Source organism: Lagopus muta, chromosome 7 (genome assembly GCF_023343835.1).
Source record: "Lagopus muta isolate bLagMut1 chromosome 7, bLagMut1 primary, whole genome shotgun sequence".
Taxonomy (NCBI): Eukaryota; Metazoa; Chordata; class Aves; order Galliformes; family Phasianidae; genus Lagopus; species Lagopus muta.
Window position 1 is genome coordinate 42,637,562 of NC_064439.1, and position 27,285 is coordinate 42,664,846.

General features: G+C 41.9%; 1 protein-coding gene across 1 annotated transcript in view; it reads left to right on the forward strand.

Annotated features, from left to right (window-relative positions):
• The window catches only part of TRAK1 (trafficking kinesin protein 1), a 489,038-nt gene that overhangs the window by 84,607 nt on the left and 377,146 nt on the right, over positions 1-27,285 (forward strand). The gene's annotated exons all lie outside the window — the stretch shown is intronic.

A 27,285-nucleotide genomic window follows, 5' to 3' on the forward strand; every position in this document is an offset into this window, starting at 1 on the left:
GCCAAATTCCTAAGGCACCATGTAATCCTCTCTCTTCTCGTGACCCCACTGCCTTATGTGCTGTGAGTCTTTCAGCTGCAGGAGTGCTTGGGGTGAGGACCCTACAGCCAAGGGCTTTCTTCATAAAACAGTCTTCATTAATTTTAACAGCAGAATCATCCTGTGCAGTACATGAGGATGGGGACTTAGGGAAAAAAATTACTGCCATCATTTAATTAAAGATGGATCATAATAATAAAATCTCCACAATGGGACTGGCACAGGATTACAAAGAAACCTTAATTGTGAAATCCATTCTCTTTGACTTTGAGACTGATTCTTCTGTCTCAACACAATCTTTTTAACAGCTTTGGCGTGTAATTTCCTATTTTGAAAAAAAAAGAAATAATGAAGAAAGAACAAAGTGTTATCATTCAGCTTCACACTGACACCTGTATGTGACATCAGCAAAGCTGAACTCCTATCTCAGACTCTTCTCACTGGACTTCATAGTTAAACTATGGCAGGTTGTACACTAGCACCAGCTTGCTGCCATGTAAGAAGGGAGTGTGACTAACACACACTCAACTGTGGTGAGAAAGAGCAAACTGTAATTTTGCATGGGCCTAACAATTAGGTAGATATTCACTGACAAAAGAGCGACCTCAGATTTTTCAGCTCCTGCTTCAAATGAGGAATAGTGCCAAAGTTGCCAGCCTTTTTCTATGGGTGAAGCACCTTCTTTTCCCTTATGTTGGAGAGAGCTGAAATGCTCCAGCTGAAACTCACAATGAAAGCAACAAACTGTTCTTCTGAAGACATCTACACAGAATATTTCACACTAAGCAGTCAAAGCCTGACAAAAGTTTAATGAAGCTGAAGACAGGACTTTCCCTCCTGAAACAGAGTGTCTTCAGTAGCCAACAGCGCTGCCCAGCTGCTCATATTTCCCTTGGCAGACAGAGGGTAATCATCCTTCCTGCTTTCAGCAAAGCCTTTTAGACCTTCTGACGAAAAGGAAGAAATCGTAGTCATCATCATCATCAATCCCATTGTTCAGAAGAGTAGTTAGGCTTTGTACACACACAGGATTTGCTGACAATGAATCAATACACCACATCTCATATATAAGGGCTGAGTCTCCCTTTTTGGCTGGGCTAGCAGCCGTGTTCTAGTCAAGGCTTTATCACACAGGCAGCACTTGGGAGCAGCTGATGGTCCTGGAAAACACGCTTCAGCACTGATGGGCCAGCTGCTTATGCAGGGTTCAACTCGTGAGCCCAAATCTTCTGATAATCTGGCGTGGCCTTGACAATCTACGATGCCCTGTGAAAAAAATGTGTAGCTATGGCACTTGGGGACATGGTGGTGATAGATTGATGGTTGTACTAGATGATCTTAGTGGGTTTTTTTAACCTTAATGATTCCATTATTGTAGAAGAGATATTCTTATCTGTAAAGGTGCCCATCAAACCTCAAACTGGAGCATTGCAAATCACAAGCTGGCAATGGAGGTGGTGCAGGGAGGGATGTATTTGGGAAGAAGAGCCAACTCTAGGGCAGAGAGGACTGGTAACCACCAGGAGAGGTACACAAGCAATTCATCAGCAAGCTGGGCATGCAGGACTGCTTCCTGGGTGCAGGATTAATGCAGGAAACAGAAGACTTCTGTCTCTGCCAGCAACCTCAAACTGTATCATGAAGTCTAAAAGCACTGCCATCTGCTTTTCTTCTCTAAAGGAACCTAAATTGCATGCAAATAATAGAGCAGCACAAACCATCTTGAGAGCAAAGTGACCACATGCATGTAGGTTGTTAACAAACATATCTAACTCTGCGTCCAGCCAAGCTGTTTATTTGTGCAGCTACAACGATTCCTTCCTTTCTTCATGGTACTTTTAAACTCCACAAAGCAGAGCAAATTTTCTCAAGTTCACACTTCTTGACATTGTTGTCAGCTTATTTCCACTAAATGGAACGCCGAATATTATGAAACGGCTCTGGAATGCTGGACGTAAAGGGAGATTTCCTTTTTTCCCCCTTCAGCTGAAATATCTTTTGGCAATAAATCCCCGCCGGAAATGTGCTTTCCCTGATTCCCCAGCTTAATTAGCTCAAACAATGTAAGATATGTAACACTGACCACCATGGGAAACCCGATAACAAAGCACAGCGATACAATGCGAGCCTTTCAAACAGATGCAGCCAGTGCTGTGCTGAGACAAAAGCAGCTTCAGCACAGTGTTGAGCCTTTTCTTCCTTCGCTGCTGAAGGAGACATGAGTACCATGGTGAGACAAGTTAGACTCTGCCATGTTTTTCCCTGGTAATGATCTAAAATCACCCGTTCCTCTGTAGTACGCAGGTCATGCATTAACGTTTCCATCAAGGCGGAGGCAGCAGGCAAAGCTGCAGCCCTTTGGTGCTCAGCTTGCATTTGCTGCTCTTGCCATGGGGAAAACTATGTGAAAGCTGACCCCAGACCAGCTGCATGTGGCAAGGAACAGTGCTGTTGGTTGGTGAGAGTGCATGCCTTCATGCTCCTTCCTGCGAAAGTTGAAGCTGCAGTGTCTTCAGGATTTCTTGTCCCTTCTGAGCACTCCACCCTACTACTCCTGCTGCATTCTTTAGTGATGGTCTTTGCAGACAGAGGGTAAGACAGAAAGATGTGCTGATTCCAGCTGAGAATATCCCTTTCTTTACGCATCTCCTTGCTGCATTACAAGCTAATCTGAGACCCCATTAATGTCACAGCAAAATTAATGTGCAGCTGGGGGCTGGATTGATGTCTGCAGTGTGGATAGTCCAAGTATGTGTTAAAAATTATCTCACCCACTATTGGAATGCAAGAGGAAAAAAAAGATGCAATAGGCTTTTGTCTATTTTTCCATTTACATTTTATCATTTTTAAGTTTTATATACATTTGTCAGTTTCTTTTTTCCTTTTACTTGCATTAGAAATCTTGAGTTTCCAAAACATTCTGAGTGCTAGCACTGTATGTCACTGGGAGATGGGTTGGGAACTAAATAAAATAGTTAGAAGCAGAGATGTCTTAGTCAGAGCATTTAGCTTGTTGCCTCTTTTAGTTTTGTCATGACCTACGTAATCCAAGTGCCTTGCAGGACAACAGTGAAAGAACTCAGCCAGGTCAGACGGCAGAGCCTTGGTGACATAGCAGTGTCCATCAGGGCCATAAAACTGACCGAAGAACCAACCTCCACCCATGCCCAGTGCAGGGCTGGGCATGCAAGGGCTGTGCTTTGCTGGCTCAGCTTGTTTCACTGGTGCACAAGGCCAGAGGCCACTGCTGCCACAGCAACACGTCCTACCAGCTGCCCTCCCAGTGCACATCAGGTCATTTGGAATAGGGAGTAAAGCTCTAAATTCCAGAATCCAGGAAAGCTTGTGGACAAAGAAACAGCAAATCAAGCTAACTTACTGTCTTCTTATTTTCATACTTCTAACGTATTACCAAATGGAGCCCAACAGCCATCCTCTTGGACTTCTTTATTCATTGTGAAGAACCAGAAGGTCATGGGTTCATTTTTCTTCTGTGGTTCACCTTTGAAGCACGAGTACCACTGGTGCACCGCAGGCACTGCACAGAAGGCCCCACTTGGTCCTCATCTATAGATGGCATCTTACAGATCCACATCTTTTTGGCACTGCTGATCATCACTTTTTTATTACAAAGCCAGCTGACTGATCTGTGTAAAACAAATGAGTTTCATCCCTCTAGCTCTGCTAAAACTCAAGCGTAGCCCTGAGCTGAGCAAAGTGCAAACAATCTGGATTTATTTATGTTAATGTAATTATAAATAGACCAATGTTGAAATGGCCAGTTTGCACTCTAGGCAAAATAAACAAATGTTTTTCTGGTTATCATGCTTTTTTTTTTTTTTTTTTAACTACAACCTGCATGCTAACTCTAGATATAGATAATACCTAGAAAAGGCAAAATCTTAGTTCTCAGAGATAGTAAATGTTGCTTATTTTCCAATATATCAAAGCAGCAGATTCACAGTTACACTGTAGGTATGAAATCTCAGTCTCATCAAAATCATTGGCAAAACTGCTGCTACCTTTAGTTTTGGAGGGTACGTGTGTGTGTGCAGTGAACAAATGTAGAAGCAGAAGGAAAGAACAATAGCTATCAGGAACATGTAGGGGACTGTAAGATCTACCAAGTCTATTGTGAGTGCTGGGCACTCACATGTCCCACAGCTGTTTTTCAAAATTAGTCCCATACGTGGATGCAGCATCAATTATAACAAGATCCCGATTCATGGAGTCTTAGAGAGCTGTTATTACTGTTTACTACACACAGCTGTGCTTAATTTCTTCTCACATATTCCTTGGTTTCTGCAGAGAATTTAAGATGTTCCTGTTATTACCACAGCAGTTCTGGAAACAAAACTTGCAGGAGAGAACAAAGATGCAGAGCTCCTTCCTCATCTTCTTTTCCACCCAGGCAACCACGTACACTGCCAGTAGAATAACACCAAAAACCTGGTTTTATGCGGAAGAGCTGGTGTGAACATTTTCTTTGGTTTGAATCCAGAGGGGATAACAGTCTTCTTGTGATTTAGGTCTGATTGTTCACTGTTTTCTCAAAATGAGCTCCCCTGGGGCTTCAGCAGAATTTGGTTTGTAACTTCTGAGCCTCAGCATCTGGAGGTCTGCCAAGCCTCTGCCTTTGGGTGATACACGCTCTTTTTTAACGGGAACCCACCGCTCCCACCCCACACACACAAGGCTTCAGGCAGGAGGCATCACTTTATCTGGGAAAATTACCATGACACAGGCACACACCAGTTGTGTCTGAGCAGTCACTCAGCTATGGGATGCACTGGATCCACAGGGCACGCAGCAGATGGCTGGACACAGCAAAACTTCCCCATCCTATTGCTCACACATGGGTCGGCTCTCCACCCCAGGTTCAATGAGTTCATCCGGGCCTGCATGCCTGGAGCTGGTGAAGCAGCCAGCCCTACAAACCACGGCACAGCACGCTGTCATTGTCACCAAGCTTTCCATGTGCTTGGCATGGTGAGTCAATTAAACCAGGGTTTTCAGCCTGTTGCCTTGTGGTTCACTGGCTTAGGTTCACTTAAACAGATGCCTCCAGAAGGTCAACTCAGAAAGGTAATGAAACACAAGCTAGAAAATGAGTGCTTCTTTGGACACTTCATGCAGTCCTGCCAACACAGCAGAAACACACACAGGGCAACTTCACCCTTGCCCAGTGTAAGTGGTTGCACAAAATGGAAGAATGTCAAGGAAGACTTTGGATGCAGAAAACATGGTTTAAAATACAGAAGAAACTGATTCCCAAGCTAATAAACTTAGGTAAATAATCATCCACTACTTCACATGATGAGAGGAATTCCAGCTGTTTTCTTCTTGAAGTCTGCAGGTAGCTAAAGGAAGACAAATTCATTGAACCATCGTAACTGACTCAGGGAGACAGGGATTTTTTAGTACTTCACAACTTACAATCTTAAATTCATAGAGAACAGTGAAATTGAAGATTTGTTGCAGACTTACAAATAATCCCTTTGGAGACATGATTTGCTTATTATACTTCTGCTCTTCATTTACCATGCAGTCCAAAAAACCCCAACATTTGGCTGGCTTCAAAATGCAGAGCGTACCAAAACTACTCAGCAACTGCATCGTGGTTGCAGTCTTACAGCACTGGTGTTGCACAAGGCAGTGATTGGTGGAGCAAGGAAAGAAGACCTCTCTAAAATCAAAGTGCCTCACTGAATGAAGGTTTCATGGGAGCTGTGACTGAGGAACAGGATCTACCGATATCCTAAGAAGCCAGTCCAAAGAGTCTGAGCTGAACACCCTAATCTTTCCAAAATTTTCGTCAGGGATGTCAATATTGTGACTCATTTCCATATTATATATACATATATGTATGTATATCTATTTTCTGTTGCTGCTAGCTACCATGTCTTTTAATAATTAAGTAAGCCTTCCACTCTAAACATCATGAGTGACTGTCATAAAAATTGTTAATGCAATCACTCTGTATGTTCCCATCTCTAGATAACTCAGCATCCCAACCACATTACCAACAGCCCTCTATTCAAACTTTAAGTCTTTTCTCATGCATGCTGCATAAGAACAAAAACAGTCTGCTTCCCATCACACTACATGAGTAAAACTGAGGGTGTAGGATGATGCCAGACCACACAGTTGTGGAAACATTTAAAAATGGTTTCTTAGCTCCCTTGGACTGTCTTGAAATTTGAGCGTGTGCTTAAAATCCTTTGCACCATTGCCTTCTTGGAGGTCAAAGTATCAACAAGGAAAGTAGCCAGTGAGCAGTATTGAACTTGAAAGTCTTATACACTATACTTTGAGTACCAGTAGATCACAAAGTCCTTCACTGTGTTTTAACTGATGAACCGAATCTTGATTTATTTTTTTCCAGACATTAGGACTAGCTCATGGCCTCAAGACACTGATGAGAAAAACTGAGGAACAGAGCTGGTGAGATTTGGGGTCCTAAGCCTGTAAGGCACCCAGTGCAGAGGTTGTTCCCAGTGACATCCCAGTGTGGACTGGAAGATGTGCATGTGCAAGCTCTGCTGCCCCAGATCAGATCTGAAACCTCTGCAGGAGTCACTGCCTCATGGCATTATACTGATGTCAACAGACAGCAACTTTAAGTGAAGCAGGGCTCTCACATGCATTCATTGAGAATATGTTGTTACTGCCTCCCAGCTCCAAAAACAGAGTTGACAGGTGGGCACTGTGCCTGAGCCTCAGCCACTGCAATTTTGACACTGCCACTGCAATTTTGACACTGCATGATCCTAGTACTAACCCTCCATGCTCACTGGGTTGATCTCACACATGAGATACAACCTGGGTACATGCTCACCACTACTGCTTCTGCTCCAGAGAAGCAATCACCTAATGCCAAAGTCTGGTAGGGGAACAAAACATGTAGGAGGCAAATGAACAATCCACAGTATATTATACCCAGCCACTGCCGCTTAGTGATGAATAAGCATGTGATGTGGGCTTGCTTAAGGGGAGTTTTGTTTTAAAAACGTAAACTCAGGTGCTTCATGTTTATGGTCCAGAGTCACAATGACACTGGTGAACTTCACACCACTTAAAGCCATACCTCTGAGCTGGCTTTTTTTTTCTTTCTCTGAACTACGAGTAAACATTATAGGAGTGGTCTCTCATTTGGATTCTAAATGTTCTTTCCATTTCCCCAGATCAAGCTTGGAATTTTATTTTATTATTACAGTTTTATTATTACCATATGCTTTTATTATTGCTGTTAATTATGACTTAGTATGTATGATTATTACTATGTATTGATTATTAGGTTCATCACTGCCTGTAAACTTCCACGTTAGATCTGGTTTGGATAAGTATCAAAAGATTTGGATAGTTTTCCCAAAGTTTTGAATATGCAAAATTGTCCATATTCCTGGAAAGGAATGGAATTTAGCATAGGAAAGAGGAAGAAACAGGCAAAGTAGGGCAAATTAAAGGACAGACCTGAGTTCCTCCCATCTCTGGGAGAATTTCCCTAAAAATTAGACACAGCTACCTTGTGAGCCTGTTCCTCCATCAGCTTGGTATTTGTTGTGATAATTTAAAGGGTTTGTGTTGTATCATTACCCTTTACTACCAGGCTTTTTGCAACGGTCAGTGTTAGATATCTCCAGCCATGTGAACATGAAGTCAGGAACTGCAGTTTTTGGAGTGATATAACAGACTGTTCTCAGAAAAACATTCCCACAATGTTTCATCACCTCAGACTCCATACTTGAAGCAAAATGCAAACTCAGTTTTGAAACTTAGTCTAGTTTAAATCTTTATCCAGACCACCTGTGTGAGGTGTTCTCTACAGAAAGAAATGAGGGAGAGAAGGGTGGGCAGGGGAGCACCTCTCCTCCCACTCCCCCATTTGGACTTGGGTCAGACGATGAGGCAGGTCCAGACACACAGTGCTCACGCTGGGTTCAGCTAAGTGGAACTCTACCAAGGTGGACAGGACCCCGATGGAGCGCTTAGCTATGGGGACATCCCATGAAACACTGAGGATACCTGTTGCAAAGAAAGCCAATTCTGAGGGTATCCATAGACATGTAGACCTGCCTTTGTGTCAGGATGGAGGCGTGAGAGGGGCTGGAGAAATGAAGGGAGTGAAAAATCTCATGGTCAAACTGGAGGCAGTGTGGCTTTCTGGAGATCACAGGTTATACAGACTTGTTTTGAGAAAAACTATGCCCAGTCCCAGCTGATTACTACAGCTATTGAAGAACATTTGGACATGCATTCATTTTTTGAAGAGCCGTATTCAGAGGTATTCAGAGTTCACATCACTTTTGCTTATTGCAGGGAAAAGAATGCCAACGAAGGCTGGCATTTGAAAATTGTATCACACAAAGCCTCACTTTCTGAGGAATAAGTTTTCTCCGAAAATTTACCAAGGTCTAGCATAACCAACATGTAACTCTGTAATTTCCTTGTAAGCTCTGGCTTTATTTTAGTTATTTCTGCTCTGGAATGCCAAGTAATTAACAGCACCATCCGCCAGAGGATAAATGTTTATTTCACAAACGCTTGAGCAGAACGGACATCAATCGGCCATGCCAAATATCCCGTAGCTTGTCTAGCTTTTTCTGTTAACATTTGATTATTAATGCTGCAGAATGTTCCTTAATGGGCGATGTGTGCAGGGAGATTGTAAGCAGTCACGGTGTGGTTTGCTTGCTGATGCACTGTTAATTTGGTTGTCTCCTTCAAGTGAATTTACATCTTTCCATCTTCATATAATGCCCTTGCATAGGAACTCAGGACATGTATCGGTCTGATTACATGAGGAAAGGCAATCCAATCCAGTGAATCAACCTGAAGAAGAAACTTTGAAGCCAGGAACTTCTCTGCCTTCTAAAATGGAGCTGAAACACGGATTATTTGTGTTTAAAAATACACCCAGGCAGAGCAGCAAACTGTGTTCAGCTTCACAAGGGCAACTTTAATTAATTTTCCCTGTAGATAGAAACGAGTGGAGAACTCTTCCCTTCACGGCAGTCACTTTCTTACTCTGCAGCACTTTTGTAAGCAACAACATCGGTGTGTTGTATTTCATCTTTTGCAAGAATTGTACAGAATTGCTTCACCTATCAGAAAATGTGTAATTCAATTGGTTGCATTTTTCAGTTTACATCAGCAGTAAATTTATTTTAAAATGCATTACAAACACGGCAGCCAAATATAGTCTCCTGAATTGATAATAAATTGTAATTACCAGCCTACAGTTTTTCTCCCCAGTCAATCCTACAGCCGTCCTAAAAAGTACTCCTATACTTGTTTTCCTTGAGACTTAATTACCGCATGCCCTAAATATGCCATTTTCAACCTCTTATTTGGCTATGAATAAAGGTTTAAAAAATCTCTTTTCTGGACTATTAGGGAGAATGTTTTCAATTTCTAAACTGCAAATATTTGTGAAAATGTGTGATCAGAAAGAACATATTGTACATTAAGCTGTAAGAAATAAAATTCCCATTATTTCTGCTGCTGATAGGCGAGAGGTGGAATTTAAATTCAGACATTGTTAATCGTCAATTCCTTCCTCCTCCTTGAAAATCAATGAAAATGAAATCCATAACTTATGATCCACATTTAGAATTGTGCTTAATAGCTGATGACATGATATAACCTATGGGGAGGAAATAACAGAAAGAGTCTCAACTTGAAGAAATTCTAGCCCAGACATCTAGGGAAAATAATCCAAAACTCAGTTATTCTTTAGAAGGGAAAATGAGGAAAGTAATGCTGAGAGAAGCCTGAGGGTGATAGTAGAGAGTGAATTAAATGTGACTGAGCAAAAAGAGAGAAAGGGAAATTTTTGGCTGCACATTCAAAGACATCACCTCCTGGAAAAGGGAAGAAAAGGTTTCACTCCATGTGGCTTTGGTGTGACCACTCTAGGAATACTAAATTCACTCCTGGGTACCTGATTAGCATATAAAAGGGCAGGTTCAGTGGAGAGCAACAATGGTGTCTGAGGAGTTGTCTGGGCTGACTTTTAAGGAAAGATTAAAATAGTTTAGGGGTGGATTGGGGCACGTTTTATTCCTGCAGAGTAGCTTAGTTCATATGCCATCCTTTTCCCCTATATCTTAACAGGCCTACTTACAAAGCAAACTGTTATGGGCAATTCTGTAAAAGTCTGGCCCTAAAGATATATGTATTGGCTAAGCAATGAAGAGGAAGAAGTTCCAATAGGCATCTACGTATGTTGAAAGTGTTATTAACACCAGTGGGCATAACAAGCAGTATGATGATATTTTTAAAGGCAGAAATGTGAAAGAAAATGAAAACTTATTGACAGATCTGTTAGGGTATGGATTACTCTCATAAATGAAGGGATGCATCTCTCGATACACATAGGGCTACATGTGCAAAACACTAGCAGTAGTACTCAGGAGAGCAAGTCTATACAGGACAGAAAATGGACTAGATGGCTTAGTGCATTTCTCTTATTTCTACTTGCACTGAGTTAGAAATTTTAACGAGATACAGGGAATTACAAGTCAACCTGGTAGCAAATATACACAACTGTCTCATGTATTATTTGGCCAAAGCCCAGACATTTCCTGAAGCACACCTCAGGGTCTCATCATGATGCTGGTGCTAAATATCTTACAGTCCCACCTCTGCCTGGCTGGAGCACTGAAACATTATGCAGCACAAACAAGAGATTCTGAGCCACAGTCTCTAATGGTAGTGTTGGGAAGACTCTTCGAATCTGCTCAAAATACTTTTTGGATCAGCCTTCTGCTGGGTTTAAACATACTAAGGTCTCCCTTGGGCTGTTTGATTTCAGAGAGTTTCTCTGTCTTGCTCTCTTCAAGTCACATCTTCTCCTTCCTCTTTATCCAGGCTTGCATCAAGAGATGGATTATCATCACTTCAGCCAGGCAAAAAAGTTCAGATTCTCTGACTGATGGATTTGCCACCCTTTGATACTGCAGACATTCCATAGTGAAGGCACTGGTTAGTTTTGGCTCCTGCTTTAACCCCCATAAACAGCTGAAGGTCTGACCCCACCACAGGATGCTCATTGCACCGTTTGGGACCACTACCTTTTCTCCAGTGCAAAGCAAACTTACCACATACCTTCCATGTCCTGGCAGACTATTCTGTTTTACCTTCATTGGTCATTAAATCCCTACTGATTTCAAGCAACAAGCTCTCAACACAGTGACAACAGGGTTATAAACCACAGCTATGGGATGGGATGTCCAGCTTCTCATCTGATGCATTTAGCAGCACCTTGAAGGTGTCTGAGCTTTGAGCTCGAGTCCTTCCATCTGTTTCTCCTTTTGCTCTTGTGGTGGTGCCCACAGAGTGATCTCTGGTCATCTTGGATATTAGACTCTTTCACAGTGGGTCCAGTGTCACACAGCAGTGTGTCACTCTGGTGCAATTGGTTATTCTTGAGAGAAGGCTCGTCCCTGGAGCTCCCTAGGCATCTGATACCCCCTTTCACCATGGGAAACCTCATTATTTTTTGGACAGAAACCAAAATCATGCAGACAGAACCTTAGTTTAATATTGCACTAAGGTAGATGCTTTGGTGTGAAATCATCCTGTGACAAACATTACATCACACCTTTAACTGGTAATGTTTTAATGTATAAATTTCACTAGGCAACAGACTAATAGAGCTTTTCACCTTTAAAAGTGACAAGAGATATGTACCAGCTTTGTCTGAGAGTTGTTGCAAAGGCAGTCAGCCCCATAAATGTGAGATGGGAAAGGTTCACATTCACCTCAAGTGGTTTTCTATGTCTTTATTACACATGCATGCACGCAAACAAGTACATATGTATATGCAGAAAATTACATACAGATAAGTGCTATAGAGAGAGACTGCATGTATATAAAATGTTTAGAAGTATTTGTCTCTCACACCCATCCTTAGTTTGTGTGAGTGCCAGAGACTAGGCATGACGATCCGGACTGGAAGAAATATATTGCATTTATGGAAATCATTCATTATCCCTGTCTGGGAACCTCTTGAATATAAATAATATTTTCATTTATAAATTTCAAAGCACAGTCCTAAGAATGGGTAAGAATCATTATCTTCATTTGACAGTTGGAGAAACAAAGAGCAGACTGTTTCAAGCAGCAGTCTAAGGTCACATGGAGTAAATGAAGTCAAACCTCATCTCCCCAGCCTGACTTTCCCTTGAGAGAGCAGAGCAGATAGCACACCACTCAACTTTATCAGCTGAAACTCTTCAGTGTGTATGCTAATGGTATTGGCGGCCCTGAGCCTTCGCAGATCAGGGCTGAGGTTTCAAATGATCCTCAAATTTGCTTTAAATTCCTAAGATTAAAAAGCCTGAATAAATACACTTGTCTTTCTTTTGTTTGTTTGCTGTAATCTGAACCTTTGGGGTGTGTCAAGGTGATGGCTTCCAGGTATTTCCACCACCAAAAGATCTAGCCACCTTTCCTTTATAAAAAGGCTGGGAGAGGGGAACACTAAACAAACAGCACGGAATGCTGTCAGTAAAATCAGGAGAGCTAGCAGCCAGATGCAGAGATCACACCTATTTCTGGCACGCACTGAAGGCTTCTTAGAGATCTTTAGAAAATAATCGCCTTCCTCCAGCCTAAAAAAGACCTTAAAAAACAACAAGCCCCACATTTTAGTTTTGGAGATGCAGCAGGACCCGTAATGACTCCAGGGACTGGTGAATATTTGTCACCAGCCTGGGTGGGGTCCTTGGGACCTTTTGCAAGGCACAAGAGCTTGGGGCATTGTTCAATTTGCACTGTGAGCTGTGGGAACCAGGCAGCCAATGTGGCCAGAGCACCATTCAGGGCTGGGGATATGTCAGCCCTTCTTTTGCAACCAGAACAGTTCTTCCCTCAGTGTCAGCCAGTTCCTCCCATCGGGGTGGTAATGTGGCACCACAGTGGCCGCAGCCACATGAAGCAGTGCACTTCAGCTTCAGTTCATCCATCCTCTTCGTATTAGCTCATGAAATGCTGATGGGTTAACACTGGTCTGTGAAGCTTTACGTCAGGTAGCATTTATCTGCACCCTTCTTGCTTTGCACCAGCTGAAATCCACCGCTCTGAGGTGATGGCGTTTGGTGTAGAGCTTTTTTTTTGTTTTAAGACCTTGTTCAGATGTCTCCAAATTAGAGAATGTCTAGGGGCATTCCCCTATTGTTTTCCTTTTAAGTCAGAGACACTGTTTGCTTTTTTGGTTCCTCAGTTGTTTTATCTCTTATTATGTTGAACCATTTTGAAAGCTATATCTTGCATTTAAAAATCATATCCCATTATCTTGGAGGGAATTTGAAAAGGTCGGTGTTAAAAGAAAACACAAGTTAAAACAACCCCAACACTTGAGCCTTCAACACTAACTAACCCATGCGATATTGAAGGTTAATTACACTTTAAGAAAATTCTCAGGCAATACATGTGGCATGCTACTGATAAAATGACATTGCTTATAATAAATTAAATTACAGTAGAATCTCATTGAGGCACTAATCATGGGCAAAGTGCTGAAAAAAAAATTAATGTTTACTCAGGCTGGTATTCTTTCGAGTTAATAAACAAAGGAAATGGTGCATTCTGATGTATAGTCAATTACAGTTCAGATTTATTTGGTATTAATGCATTTGCACATATGTTGTAAAATGACAGTGGTGGGTGTGTGACAACATTGGAAATATCTGGATGGTCTCTAAGAGTGTGAGCAGCAGTGTGTTATTTAATACATTTTTCTTGGGGAGCACAGACATCTCAGTGGTGTCTCCTTGCTCTGCCATGTCTGTTAGCATTTTGGTGTTGGTACCGGCCTCGTACACACTGGGGAGAGTTACATACAGACATTCAAAAAATGAAAGTCAAATATGTTATCCAGGTTTCATTTCTTTCTCGAAGTCAGAAAATCACATGTTGGTACACATTTGCTGGTGTGTGAAAAATGAAGTGTAGGTTGTCACTGAATCTCATTTTTAGCAGGAAAGTCTTGAGTGTATGCCCTGTATATCATATTGGCATGTTATTTGCTATGGTAATAAATAAATCAATCTATTCTGAGAACCTGGTTCTTGTTTTTCAGCTAACTTGTTGACTAGGTCTGGTAAATGCAATTGTTCAGATTTCTTCATGCTGCAACCCTTGGAAATGTTACAAACCCTTTTACAAGAGGGTGGCACCCAACAGAATTCAAACTGCTGACACATAAATGGGCTTTAATGTCTGCAGAGTCTTCAGTCAGCTCCATTATATTCCTCTCAAACAAAACCACAAAATGTATTCAATAACATCGCAGTTTCATTAGCTCAAACTCCACTGTTGTTAGCTGCAAGCAATATGGCCAGAAATCCTCGCCTTTAGAAGAAAACGCAGATCGCATCTACTTGACTTTGCTTCCTCTGAGAATTCAGAAACCCAGACAAATAAAAATCCCTTGTTAGAAAGAAACAGAAGGAGAAGATCTCAAAAAAATAAAGACTAGCTGGTCCTACAAACTTTGGTTCCATTTGATAGCACTCAGCACATTGTTAAAGGCTGTGTGAAGACATATTTAAGAACAGGGGCAAATGCCATGGATATTCCCAGATAAATAATCACAACATGAACATGGTCCACCAGAATTCCTAATATGAAGGAGAAGGTAACATGCAGTCATCACAACTTTAATTCTAACACTTAAAGATGAAGCACTAAAATGCTCCCATTTCAGTTGATCATTAAATTTTTTCCATGTGTTTGGGGTTGCAGCCCTGCCTGACTCCTTCTGGACAGCATCTGATGCATGAAAGCATCACAGAAGCAGATCTGTCCATGCCATGATTAAAACACACACACAGAAAGCTGCTTGGACTGCTGTGCAAAATAAAAATGCATTTTCTTCCTTTGCATTCCTTCAAAACACATCCCTCTTTTAACATCAGCCTTTCAAAGGGTGTTCTTGTTACTACGAAATGGAAGCAAATACAGATGGAAGTTTGAGCACATCTTTTAAGGGTTTCCAGGCAGCCTCTATCAGCCCATAGCAAAGGAGGGTCTGGTAAGCTGTCTTCTATCTTCTCCACCATTCTCATCTCTAGTTCTGTTTCTAAGGTCAGTAAAAACACAGAGAAGTGATTATGCAGGAACTAGCTCTAAGGGATTATGCTATTTGTCAAAATAATAACAGTGAATTCAATATGTGTAAATCTCTTCTCCCTGTGCAGTAGATTTGTGCTCTGGTGCACACATGGGATATTGATAGGAGTCATTTCCTAGGCACTTGCCTTTGGAAGGAGTTTGTGATTGATATAATAAGAATCCCAAATTTTCTAAGGACCCATAAATTACAGGGGACGGTCCCTCAGGTTCTTTCTGCTAACTGCTGAGTTACTTAGCATTTTTATCAGTGACATGAAAGTAAATATAAAATCAACTCTGGTAAAGTCGGCAGATGACATGGACAACAAAGATGAGAGGTCACTGGTGCAGGGTGATTTATTAGTAAGAAAACAGCATGTGTTTTCCCGCATCCTAATGTAAAGGTGTGAAGAAGTTACGACTGTAAGAGGTTGTTAAGGAATCGGGGACTGACCTTGAATGAAATGATAGAAATGAAAGCTTTGTGGTCAAAGCACATGTCCTGGTAAGTGCCAGTCCCTGAGGAGATACATTTGCTGAAAGAATAAGCCTTGAAGACAAGAGTGGGGGAACCAAAGGATCAAGAGGCTACTTGATCCTTTGGCACTATGATACTATGGCACTGATTCATCCTGTAGAAGGCTTAAGCCCATCTGAGAATCCTAACAGCCTTGCAGCCTCATGACATGAAACCAGCCTCAATGCTGGGTGTGACTCCATTTCTGGGGAACTGCCAGGGAGCAGAAAATCTGGGGTTCATTTGACTATTGGTGGGGATCCAACTTTCATCTACCAGCAGTGGGGGTGAATTGTATGGCTCAGCCATTACTGGCTAGGCTGTGTGCTTCCTGGCATCTCTGATGGGACAGAGGGGCTGCCAGAATTTGGGCTATCCCAGTGAGGAACACCAGCCTTTCACAACACATGGATATGTAGATGCAGTCATGGACCTTAACTTTAGCTTTAGCCAACCTGTCATCATGTAGATGAGGCACAGCCAAAATGGTGTCACTTTGTCCTGTTCTGGTATCTGTAGTCCAGGAAGATGTCAATAATAGCAGGTTTGGAGAATTTGCCTTTTAAAGGTTGAAGCTCATCACGGATAAAAAGAGGGACTGGATTTGATCAGTCTGTAAGTGCCACCACAAGGAACAAGGCTTCATACGGGACTATGCGGTATAGAAGACAGAAGTGTAACACCACCCAGGAGCTGGAAAGTGAAAACAAACATGTTCAGACTAGACATTAGAAGTGCTGATGCTGGACTACTGGAAGAACCTCCCAAAAACCTTCCTGTGTTTCTTTGCCCTCGCTGTTTTAAAATCTACATTAGTTGCTTTCTAGAATAGAAATTTGAAAAACCCAGCAGAACTTCTAGTCTATAGGGCCTTCTAGTCTATGACTATAGGAAGACCACTTCCTTTCTTTTCCCCCAGGGTGGAGGCACCCCACATCAGCATAGAGTTGTTGGTTTTTTTGTTGTTGACTTTCTTTTCAAACAGGATATTTCAGAGTACAGTCATAGGCTATGCTAGATGAAATGCCAAAGGAATAAACTTCCTGTGTGATACGACATTGCTGGGGATGATAAGGACTTAAGGCAGGCTGGAATGGAGAAACCAAGCCAGTCTTCCTCTCATACAGACCAGGAATAAATCCAGAATTTGCCACTTAAACCAAGATTTGTCTTTTACAAATCTTGCTTGGAAGAGAGACAGAGAGACATGATGTGACTATCTTATGGCCCCTCCAGAATGGGAAGTGCCATTTGGGAGTGGGATCCTACAGAAGCTCACCTAAAAACATCAGAAGAAGAAGGAAGTGTTCTGAGAAATTTGGTTGTCGCTATCTAAGACTATAAATAGGCTTTTAGGAAGCCTGAAAGCTCCTATAGTTTTACTTGTTATTTTAAAATGTTAATGTCATTTTAGAGCTCATGAAAGACATGAGATTGCTGGTAAAGACCTGTCTAGCCACATATAGGATCAGCAAGAAATTCAGGTTCTTCCATCCCATTCAACCTTGCCATAGAAGAAAGACCAGCTCATGGTAAGTTTTAGTCTTTATTAACAGTTCAGCCTGCAGGCTCCCTGATGGCCTATGTTTAGTCTGAGGCCTGCTTTGTGATGCTGATATGTGTTACCTGGAAACTAGGCTGTTAGCAGCCATTTATTTCTTTCTTCTTATTTTACACCATATTGTTTAGAAAAAAAGTTGCAGTGCCACAAGAGGAACAGAGGTTGGATTTACAGAATCTCCCACTATGCCTCTCGTTAGTATGCCTTAATAGAATAGCTCAAAAAGGATACTTCAGCAAAACATGGATCTTTAACAGTGTCTCTATGCATTGGACAGCGAGATCATCACTTCAGGCTGCCAGTTTCTAACAAATTCCACTTGTGTCTTCTTGACTCCTTGTGGCTTCACCCACCATTCAGTGCCCCTTCCAAGAACCATGCACTGAGACCCCAGCTGGCTATGGTCTGGTTATTTTCAGGTTTTACTTTTTACTGTAAAATTTGTTCCTATTAATTCCAGATAAGAGGAAAAAAATATTTTGTGAAAGTAAGGGCTTTTGAATTATTTTTTTTCTTCAGCTTTTATAATTAGAAAGCAACATAAATTGTTTTCTGGGTTGGATGAGTCAGATTGAGCTGATAATCATTAACATTGCATCAGAACACTGCTTTAAAAAAATAAAATACTTCTTGTAAACATCTGATTTAAAAAAAAAAAAAAGAAAGAAAGAAAAACACAGGTTAGAAGCTGACAGAAATTATTAGCAATAAGCTCTTTCGCATAGAAATAGGCTTATTACCATGCAGTTGCAGCTGCTGGCATGAGCCTGGCTTGATGCCAGCTAACTGTGTCCTGCAAAAACCATCTTTCCACCTAACTCCAGGAAAAACACCAGCAAGACAGGGTTGCATTCGCTTCTCAGTCTCTGCATTATATACTCTCATTGATGCTGGCAGCAGTCCTGAGCATGTGTGTAAATGTTTCTAAATGTGAAAAAAAAAATGTCAATTTTGCCTTTTCAGCTGGTAGACCTGTGGGAAAGGATTGCGGGCTGCTTTTAAAAGATAGGGGCAGAAGGGTAGGGGGATGTGTTTTATTATGTCTTTGAAAGCTAGTAGAGGACACTGGGGAAGGAAAGAATAAATTAAGTGCGGCTACATAGAGATCTTAGTGTAAATTAGATTTGCTAGACTTTGGGGGGGTAGGGAGGGGAGAGAGTGTTGTTAGTTTGTTGTTTTTGTCTTTTAGTCAGCAGAAGCTTATCCTCTGCATGATGCATGGCACCCTTCAGGTTCTGAGCCCACACTCAGATGTTGAAGCACACTTGTGGTTTGCTGAGATCTGGTGTTGTTTGCTTACTTTTTTTGGCCAAGGACTTTTCCATGTGATTACACTGTAGAAAGTATGCCATAGATTACATAGACCTCAATCAGGTTACAAGGAGAGAACGCAAGTCTGCATTTAGGAAACCATCTTCAGTCCCAATAGGAATAACTTCAAACATTTGACCTTCAAACGTTTTTGTTACTGACTTGGTTAAATGTAGGATCAGATGCTGCAAATGTCAAGGCTGTTCACTTTGCTGGGAGACAAAAATAGTCATAATTAAAATAAAAACTGAAGCAAAAGAACCCAAAACGTTCATTCCTTTGCAGGATCAGGCTTAAGGTGTGGAAAGCACAATGGTAGCAACCTTCCGCTTTAACAGTGATTTTTGTGTTTATTCTAAAAGGCCAAACTATGTAAGATTTTGTCAACTGTAGTTAAATGAGAGTGAAAAATACTGGCTGTAAAGGAGGTGAGTGAAATGGCCTGTGAGGCTTTATGGGGAGCACAAAAATCACTGCTGAAGTCATGATCACCCTTATGGCTGAAAACAATGACCTTGGCCAAAAAAACTCAAAGGTCCGGAGCACAGTGCTCATGCCTAGTCCAATTTCAAGTCAATCGAAGGAAGCAAAATACAAAGGGAGAGGTCATATTGACTTAGTGTAACAGTCTTAATGAATCTGGCTCTCTCTTCTGCATTTCTAGTTGAAACATAAACTCAGTGGCTCGTTCCCTTCCTCTGTGTGCTGTTTCAAAACACATGGGTAGAGGGAATCAGCTTTTGCTCAGCTTGATCCCTGAATAGCACTGTGTTTAAACAGAGCCTGAAAAGCAGTCTTTTTATTTTTAGCAGCAGTATTTTCTAAAAGGAGCTGTTGTTGACAAGAAAAGCCACTCATATTTGAATACGAAACACTTACAGCACTTTAAGTGCGAGGGGAAAGGTAAGCAATTCTATCCAAAGCATTTGGGAGTCACAATCAATAAGGAAGGGACTGTGAAGGATTTCTGGACAGGAAATATTTATTTATTTCTCCAAAACAATTGCCCTGTGCAGACCTGGAGTATTTATTTGCACGGCTACAGCTTATAGGTGCAGCAGTCATGGACCAGCACCCAGCTGTATAAAGCAGTGCACAAATGCAGATCAGAAAGACAGGCTCAAATCTAAGAAAAGCAATCACAGATGTATGCAGACGGGTAGCTGGAGGAATGCAAGAAAACAAAGTGGGATTATAATGTTTGAGTTCTTATTGCAAAACAAAACAAAAAGTACTGAAAGGTAAAAGGATAACATTTATTTGTATACTTTTAAAGCTGCTGCTCCCTCCTCCAACTCCAGTCCTGCCATGATGTCCCAATGAAATAAATTAACCTCTTAATAACACCTGAGCAGCAGCAGCAGCCAAGGGTAGAAGTCTAGGTAGACAAATGCTTAAAGTTTACTAAGTACTTAAAAACCACGACAAGCAGGCCTTAAAATGGGAAGTGTCAGACAAGCCTTTAATAACAGGTAACACTACCAGCCCCACCTATAATTGCTGTATTCCTCTCTCCACCCTCTGAATGTCACTTCATTTCCATCAATTGCAGCTTTTCTCCGGGCACACATGGTGCCTTAGCAATGTCTGCACACTGCTTCACAAAAAAATGGGGTGGCTTTTCTGTCTGAAGCTCTCAGGAGTTGCTGTGAGATCAGTATGAAATGACAAGAGCACAAATAATAGCAACAGTAAGGAAAAAGGAGGCCCACTTTGCCCACATCTCGCTGTGCTGATGCTATCATATCCACAGTATGGTTTGAGGGAACCTTGAAAGCCTGCACGCAGAGGGAATAACGTACTGAAAGGAATACATTTACTGTGCATCACATAGTCCCCATTAGGAGATTTTTATGATCATATTATTATGTGCTTTGTCTTCAAACAGAGACTTTGCTGGCTTTTTCACCCATAAACAGGAAAAAATACCCGGCATACTTGTTATCAGTCTCTTAGTTCAGATTTTCTCTCTGATGTGCAGCTGCTTCATTTTGGTTCTCCGTTCCAACAAGATGGATTATTGTCACCTTTTCTGTAACAGTTTCCTTATGCTCCTGGAACTAGACGACAGTCAAGAATATTACTATGAATCTGAGAGAGGTGTGTGTTTTAGATGTGTAGAGATGGTTGCATTTTTGTGTTTTGACGTTATTTTACACCAAGTGGACTAAAGGATTTTTTAAAATTATATCAGTGCTTAATAACCAGACAAATATATTCTTTTTCAGACAGCTTGCTCCAGCTATTTGGAGAGGCTCAGTGACCACACAAATCACTTGGAAGCTGTTAACGCTGATTGGGTATGAGATGCTTTTTTAAATATCTGATGTGCGATCAGGAAATAATAAGAAATAAAAAAATCTATGGGATGAGTTTTCAAATAAATACAGGCTTGTGAGACAAATTAGGGAAGCTTTTGAGAGACAGTGCCTCAATGAATAAGCTCCTGTGTACTTGTAATAATGTAACACACAAATCACAGTAAACTAAGCGTGATGCTTTGATTCGCAAAAATATGCAAGAATATCCTTTCAACTATCCCATCAGTTCTACAGCGAGCCCTCACGCTACCAAAAGGTCAGACTCCAAAAGGGTTAAGTATTGACTGACAAGAGGATGAAAGGAAGAGCAACAGAATGTAGGTGTATAAAGGTCTTGGGGGACATTCCTAAAAGTCAGCATCGGTTTTTACATTTCTTGCACAGGAGCAGATATGAATTTCAAATAATGAATAGACTTGAATCGTCTGTACTTTTCAGAAGTGTGAAACTCATGTTTAACTGTGTCCATGCTGAACACTTTCCTTCTGTTTTCATCCTTATGCTTTCATTCATTTGAAAATTCATGCCAGAAATTCATCAGTTTTGCTCCTTCTCACCCATTTTCACCTGCGTAGAAAAGACCATGCGATTTCTACAGCCATTAGCTGCATAATGCAGCTACAAAGGAACAAATACGGGTGAAAACTATTAGTTACCCAGGGGTGACAGTGTGTTAGAAACAAAGGAGTCTGAAAGCAAATAAAAATAACAGGCGCCACAAAAAAAATGTCTTGCAGCCTAGGCAAACGCAGGGGGTTGGGAAGCTGGGCAGGGCATGCGCCCCTCAGTCCTGCTGCAACAGAGCCGCGGTGGGGATGATGGCCCTGTGGCAGGGCCTTCTGTGGTGGTGGTGGCCAAACAGCAAGACTCGCTGGGTGAGTGGGTGAATCAAACAGGCCCCTGGCAATCTGTGCTCCACTCTCCTTATTTAGGGGCAGGATGTTTTAGGAAGGGAGAGTCTGCTGGCAACCTGATCCTCCCTCCGGTTGTGGGGATCTTCAAAGGAGATGGTGCTGGCAGCTGACGTCCCCCCCTGCTCCTGCTGCCTTTTTTTTTCCCCATTCACTCTGCAGATGCCTCCCCCGACAGACCTGCTGACCAGCTCCTTCTTCCTCCTCACAGATGGAGTGTGGCCCTGTGCGAGGCTTTCCTACTGTGTGCCATGTTGGCCCTCGCCACAGCCTCTAAATGGGAGCAGGAGCCTGGCGTTGAGGATGGTGATGGCAAACAGGCTGACACTGGGAGGATAAAAGAAATGACTTCTGAGAAGGAGCTTGCTGCAATCTATCCCTGGTGCTTCCCAATATACAATAGTGGCTTCATCCCTGCCCCATCACACTTCACATGCACAGGGTTAAATACATCTGCTTGCAAAGTTGGCAGTGACCTTTTCCCACTTGTATTTCTAGAGGGCAAAGTTGGCACTGGCCTATGCCCACTTATGTTTCTAGAGGCCTGGGTGCCAAGAATTTGCCTAAAGAAGCTTTGCAAGCCATCCCTGTACGCTTGAGGTACAAGGAGAGTTTGCCTCGTCCAACCCTGCAGAAAGGCAGAAGAAGAGCTTGGAAACTGTGAGTCCACATTCCAGCCCCAAATCTCCAGCCATGCAACTCCCATACAATAAGATGTGGCACAGTGCTTTGCTGGGTAGCTGCAGGGACAGTGGGGTGAAACATGTACTGTGTGTGCATGCTGCCTTTCCAGCAGTCCAACTGCTTCCTGATAAACTGCACCAAGCAGTGTTGCTGTAGACAGCAATATCTAGCCCTTGGAATGGTTTCAGTCAAACCACACTTATCTGTCAGCACGTGTGAGGAGAAAGGTGGGTGGAAGAAAAAAGTCAGAGCCGGCACAGCAGCAAATATTGACACAAAACAATAGCAAAACATTATTGTAAAACCCACACAAATGAACGGGTGAGTCTGTGGATAAGCACAGCCCAGGCGAGTGCTTCAGAATCATGCATTAATGTTGTGCTTCCAGGGCTAAAGAATGCACTTGGAGAAACACAGCCTGCGTAAGCACTGCATGCAGAAACTGTGACGAGGGAAATTCAGTAAGAAGTGTCACAGTCATGGAGCAGGGCAGATATTACTATGCATAATAAAGTACAAACTGGCTTGGTCTTTGTTCTTTGTTTGTTTGTCTGTCTGGAATTTTTTTGTTTGTTTATTTAATTGCCTTTTCTTTTGTTCTGTTTGGTTGTTGCAGCTGTTTGTTGGTTTTTGATTGTTTATTTTTTATCTGGGAAGCTCCACTGGACATCTTTAACTCTCAGGAAACGCTTTCTTGATCAGGTGCTCGGAACCTGGCAGGATGAGACCCACATTTAACATTCACACTAAAACTTAACCTTGAGTCACAATAGCCCACATTTAAAAAAAAGTCTTTGCTTAGCCACACAGCAATAAAAAGTAGCCAGTTGCATCGCCTGCATGGCACATGCTCGTGTACACTTAACTACCTGCTTTCCTCCTGAGATGGCTGAAATTTTCTCTTCCTTTTTTTTTCTTTTCTGGCAGGAAGTTTTACAATGGAAAAGCAAATAGCTTGTTTCCATTTTTCCCCTGTTACATTAATCAGGAGGTATAACATGTCTAAAATAATTTGCATGTTTTTCGTAATAAAGCTGGACATAATTCCCTCCATGAAATGTCTTCCCATGTAAAGTCCCTGTTCTCAAGCTGCTTTTTTCTGGTATCAGATTAGGGCAGAAGCAGACGGTGCTGCCCATCCTCCTGACCTCAGTATCAAGGCTTTGGTCAGCTGTGGTTCCTCTCTGTTTCCCTTCAGAATACCAAGCAAGCCATAGTTATTGGTAGACGGAGACTGTATGGAGCATTCCACCGGCTGCCTAAGTACACCCAAACCTGCCCCTCAGTCCTACTGCAGCTCCCCAGCTTTGATTGATATTTTCCTGTCCCGTATGATATGGTCCCAATAACCAGAGTATGGTGGGTGCTCAGGTACTCCAGAAACAGGATCCAGTTGGATGAACAAATCGAGACACTGACCCAAACAGTTCTCTTCTAGGTCTGCTTCTGAGTAATGGCATTCACCTTTTATTCCTTTAGCCAGGTTGTGCCATTGGGTTTGGATCAAATTCCCCTACTGAAGCCACCTGTCAGCAAAATATGGTCACCCTTTGAGAAGGGGAATGGCACGACAGTGAAATTATGGCACACCGCATCTTTTTTTTGGGGGGGGAGGCTGAGCTCACAAAACTATTCATTCGTGGCATCAGCCTTACTTCAGGAGAAAGGTAATACTGGGCTGTGCAAATGCAGGCACAGGAGTTTGCGAAAGCACATTTTCCCTCCCCGTGCTTCATATGCAGAAATGCTATACTATTTACTCATTTGGATGATGACTAGGAGACACATTACCATAAGCATTACGGAGATGAATGCCTCAAATTTAGGAATTCATGTCCCAGTTGTTACTCTGAGAAAATAGCTGTGGACATGGATGGAAGCTTAGCTCAACTAACAGCGTAAAAATCAGATCTTGGGAGCAGATGTGAGTGTAAGCCGCAGAAACAAAACAAGAGCGTGATACAGAAGTAGCAACAAAAACAAAACAATTTTCAGTACGCTGCATAACCATCTTTCTTTAATGGATTATATGTTTTCCTCTTCAGGCAACAGGGATTTGAGACATGCAAATTCTAGCATGGGGCTGAGTTGAGCAACTATGCACTTGCAGGTGAGTAATCCCACTGACCTCCCCAGGATGGCTCATGCAAGCTCGGCACAGTCAAAAAGGACACTGGCAGCACTAGGCTGAGTGCACCATCTGTACATTGCCCTGCTGGAGCTTGGAAGCTACTCGTGGGGCTCCCATCACTGCAAAGCCACTCCGATACACAGCAAGTGTGTCCTGGGGAAGGAATTCGTTTGATTAGTTTTCTTAGGCTTTTTTGTTTGTTTGTTTGTTTTTTCACAGAAAGAACATTTCAAGGTTACTCTGTGAGAGTGATCAATCATTTAAAACACGCATCCTCTGATTATATTTGAGAAAAATATTAATTAAAAAAATAAAAAAAGGAGAAAAAAAGAAAAAGAAAAAGAAAAATGAGCAGTGTATATTCTGGCAATGAAAAACCAGAAAAATTAGTTGAGCCCTCAATTTTTTTTTTCCTTTTCACCAGGTTTCTAACAATTAGGTCTGAAAAGAGGAAAAGGAGAAAAAGAAAAAGCACCTTGCTAGTTCTTTCACGTCACTGTGCACAGGAGAACAGCTCACCGGGCTTCACCTGACTTCCTGTCTTCGTAGTCTGGAGAATGCTGTGAGATGCTACGGGTGTCTGCCCGTGAGGCAGCTCGGAACTGGCTCCACAAGCACTGTGTTTACCAGAGAAAACAGTAAAAATCTCTGCTCAGTTCACTGCACACTGCACAAGCCAAATGGCAAAGAGATGTATTTTTTTTTTCTGTGCTCTGAAGTAAATGGCAGTGCCAACACATACAAATATGTGTCTGTTACTAATGAGGTGTTTACAGCCCCTGCCTTGCCAATTGCATGTGTGTAATACCTCAGCCCATCTTCACCTTCAGGGCTCTGGGTAGGAGACAATAAGTGCAAATTAACGTATGGACATGCATTATCTCCTCCAGCTTGGACAAGGACTGGAAACCTCTTTAAGTATTTTTAAATGCCACAGCTCGCTACCAGGGCTTTAAAATCCCTTCTCCCACCTCTTTGCTGATGGTTAAAATGTTCTGGGGACAGGACAAGATGTTTATAATCGCAGGACATTTCACTCTGCACTTTGTTTTAGCGTGTGGGGGGAATAATAATTGTATTCAGACTTGAAATGGCTTGGGTTACGCAGTTCAGAGCACAAGCACCTGCAGCAAATTAATTTGTTGTAGCACATTTATTATCTCATAGCTTCTCTTTAGGCTGCAGCTGTTGCTATTATGTTAATAATGTTTTTTATCACCACTGTATACAACAGGTTATGGTAATACAGAAATTTTGGGGCGAGAGGTGTTTCTTTCTTAATTTTATTTCTCAGGAAAAAAAAAAAAGAAAAGAAAGATGGGGAGAATATAGCACGTAAGCATTGATCAGGCATTTAGCTCTGCGTTTATTAGCTGATTTGAAAGAGAATGGGCAACAGAAATTAGAAAAGAGTAACAATAGACAAAGATGGCGCGTGCAGAATTTGTGAAAGCAAAAAAGAAGAAGAAGAGGTGGAAAAAAAAAGAAAGAAAGAAAGAAAGAAACACCGAACACCGCAGTGCTGGGGTGGTGAGTGTTCGGGTGGGGGCGGGGAAAATGCTGCAGTTTTCGTGAAATAATAAGGTGGAAAAAAAGGCATACAAAGAGTAGGTTTTTCATTGTCTGTAAAATATAAACACAGATGAATTCTGTCTTTGGTTTGTTCATGCTTTTCACTCTGCACAGCAGGGATGTTCTTAAGAAGTTGCCCTCTGCGAAATTTCACTAAATGGAAACCGTGGACCCTGCATGATGCGATTATAATCACACCAGCCATTCTTTTTACATAATTTTTTGTTTAAAATCCAGTAATGCTTCTTGTTTTTAAAACATATATCTATATCTCTACGTGCATCTAAACCGGCGCTGGTTTACGTCCCCTCAGCAAAGCGCAAGCTGGAGCTATAACTGGCTGTATCCCATCCACAAATCTCAATGGACTCAAAAACAATATGAAAATTTTTAGCTGACAAGAACATGTCTGCTGCCTGCAGTCACTGCAATAGCTCACCATGTTGCCTACTAACCAAAAGATCAAAAATTATCGATTTCATGGCGCTGCGTGCTTTGGATAGAAAAGCTACTTTAAAATTTGCATTATTTAAGAAACGAATTAAGAGAAAAGACCTGTGTTTTAGAGCACTTTGGAATGCAAGAAATGGCTTTATGTTTTAATCTTATCAATGATTTACTATAATTCTATTATTTTTACCAGCCGGGGTCTGGAAATGATTTTTTTTTGCCGATGAATTTAGGATTTTGCCGCAGTATACATCTGCAGTCCCAGAATCCTCTGGTAAGATAATCCCTCCTGCGATGGGGAAACGCCTTTAACCTTTTCGTGAATGAGAAATCTGCAACCATTTTGAAATAAAAAGGGGGAAAGAAGGATGATTTCTAAAAGCTGGAATGAAATTTACTGCGAATTGAAAGGACAATGAAAGGAAAACATACTGTAGTCGCGTTGTGTCGGTGGAGTTTCCAGCCGTTGTCTCCATCGCTCAAACCCTTTCTTCCATGGTGTCCGTACGGACGCCTGGAGAATGGCGTCACCCGTACTGCATGCGGGCGAGAGATGGAGAACCATGATCGGAGACAGACGGAGCTTCCTTGCCAGGAGTGCAGAAATGCTACAACCTCCATTCTGCAGACTGGAAGGAGAATTTCGACTGCAAGTCATTGATTTTGAC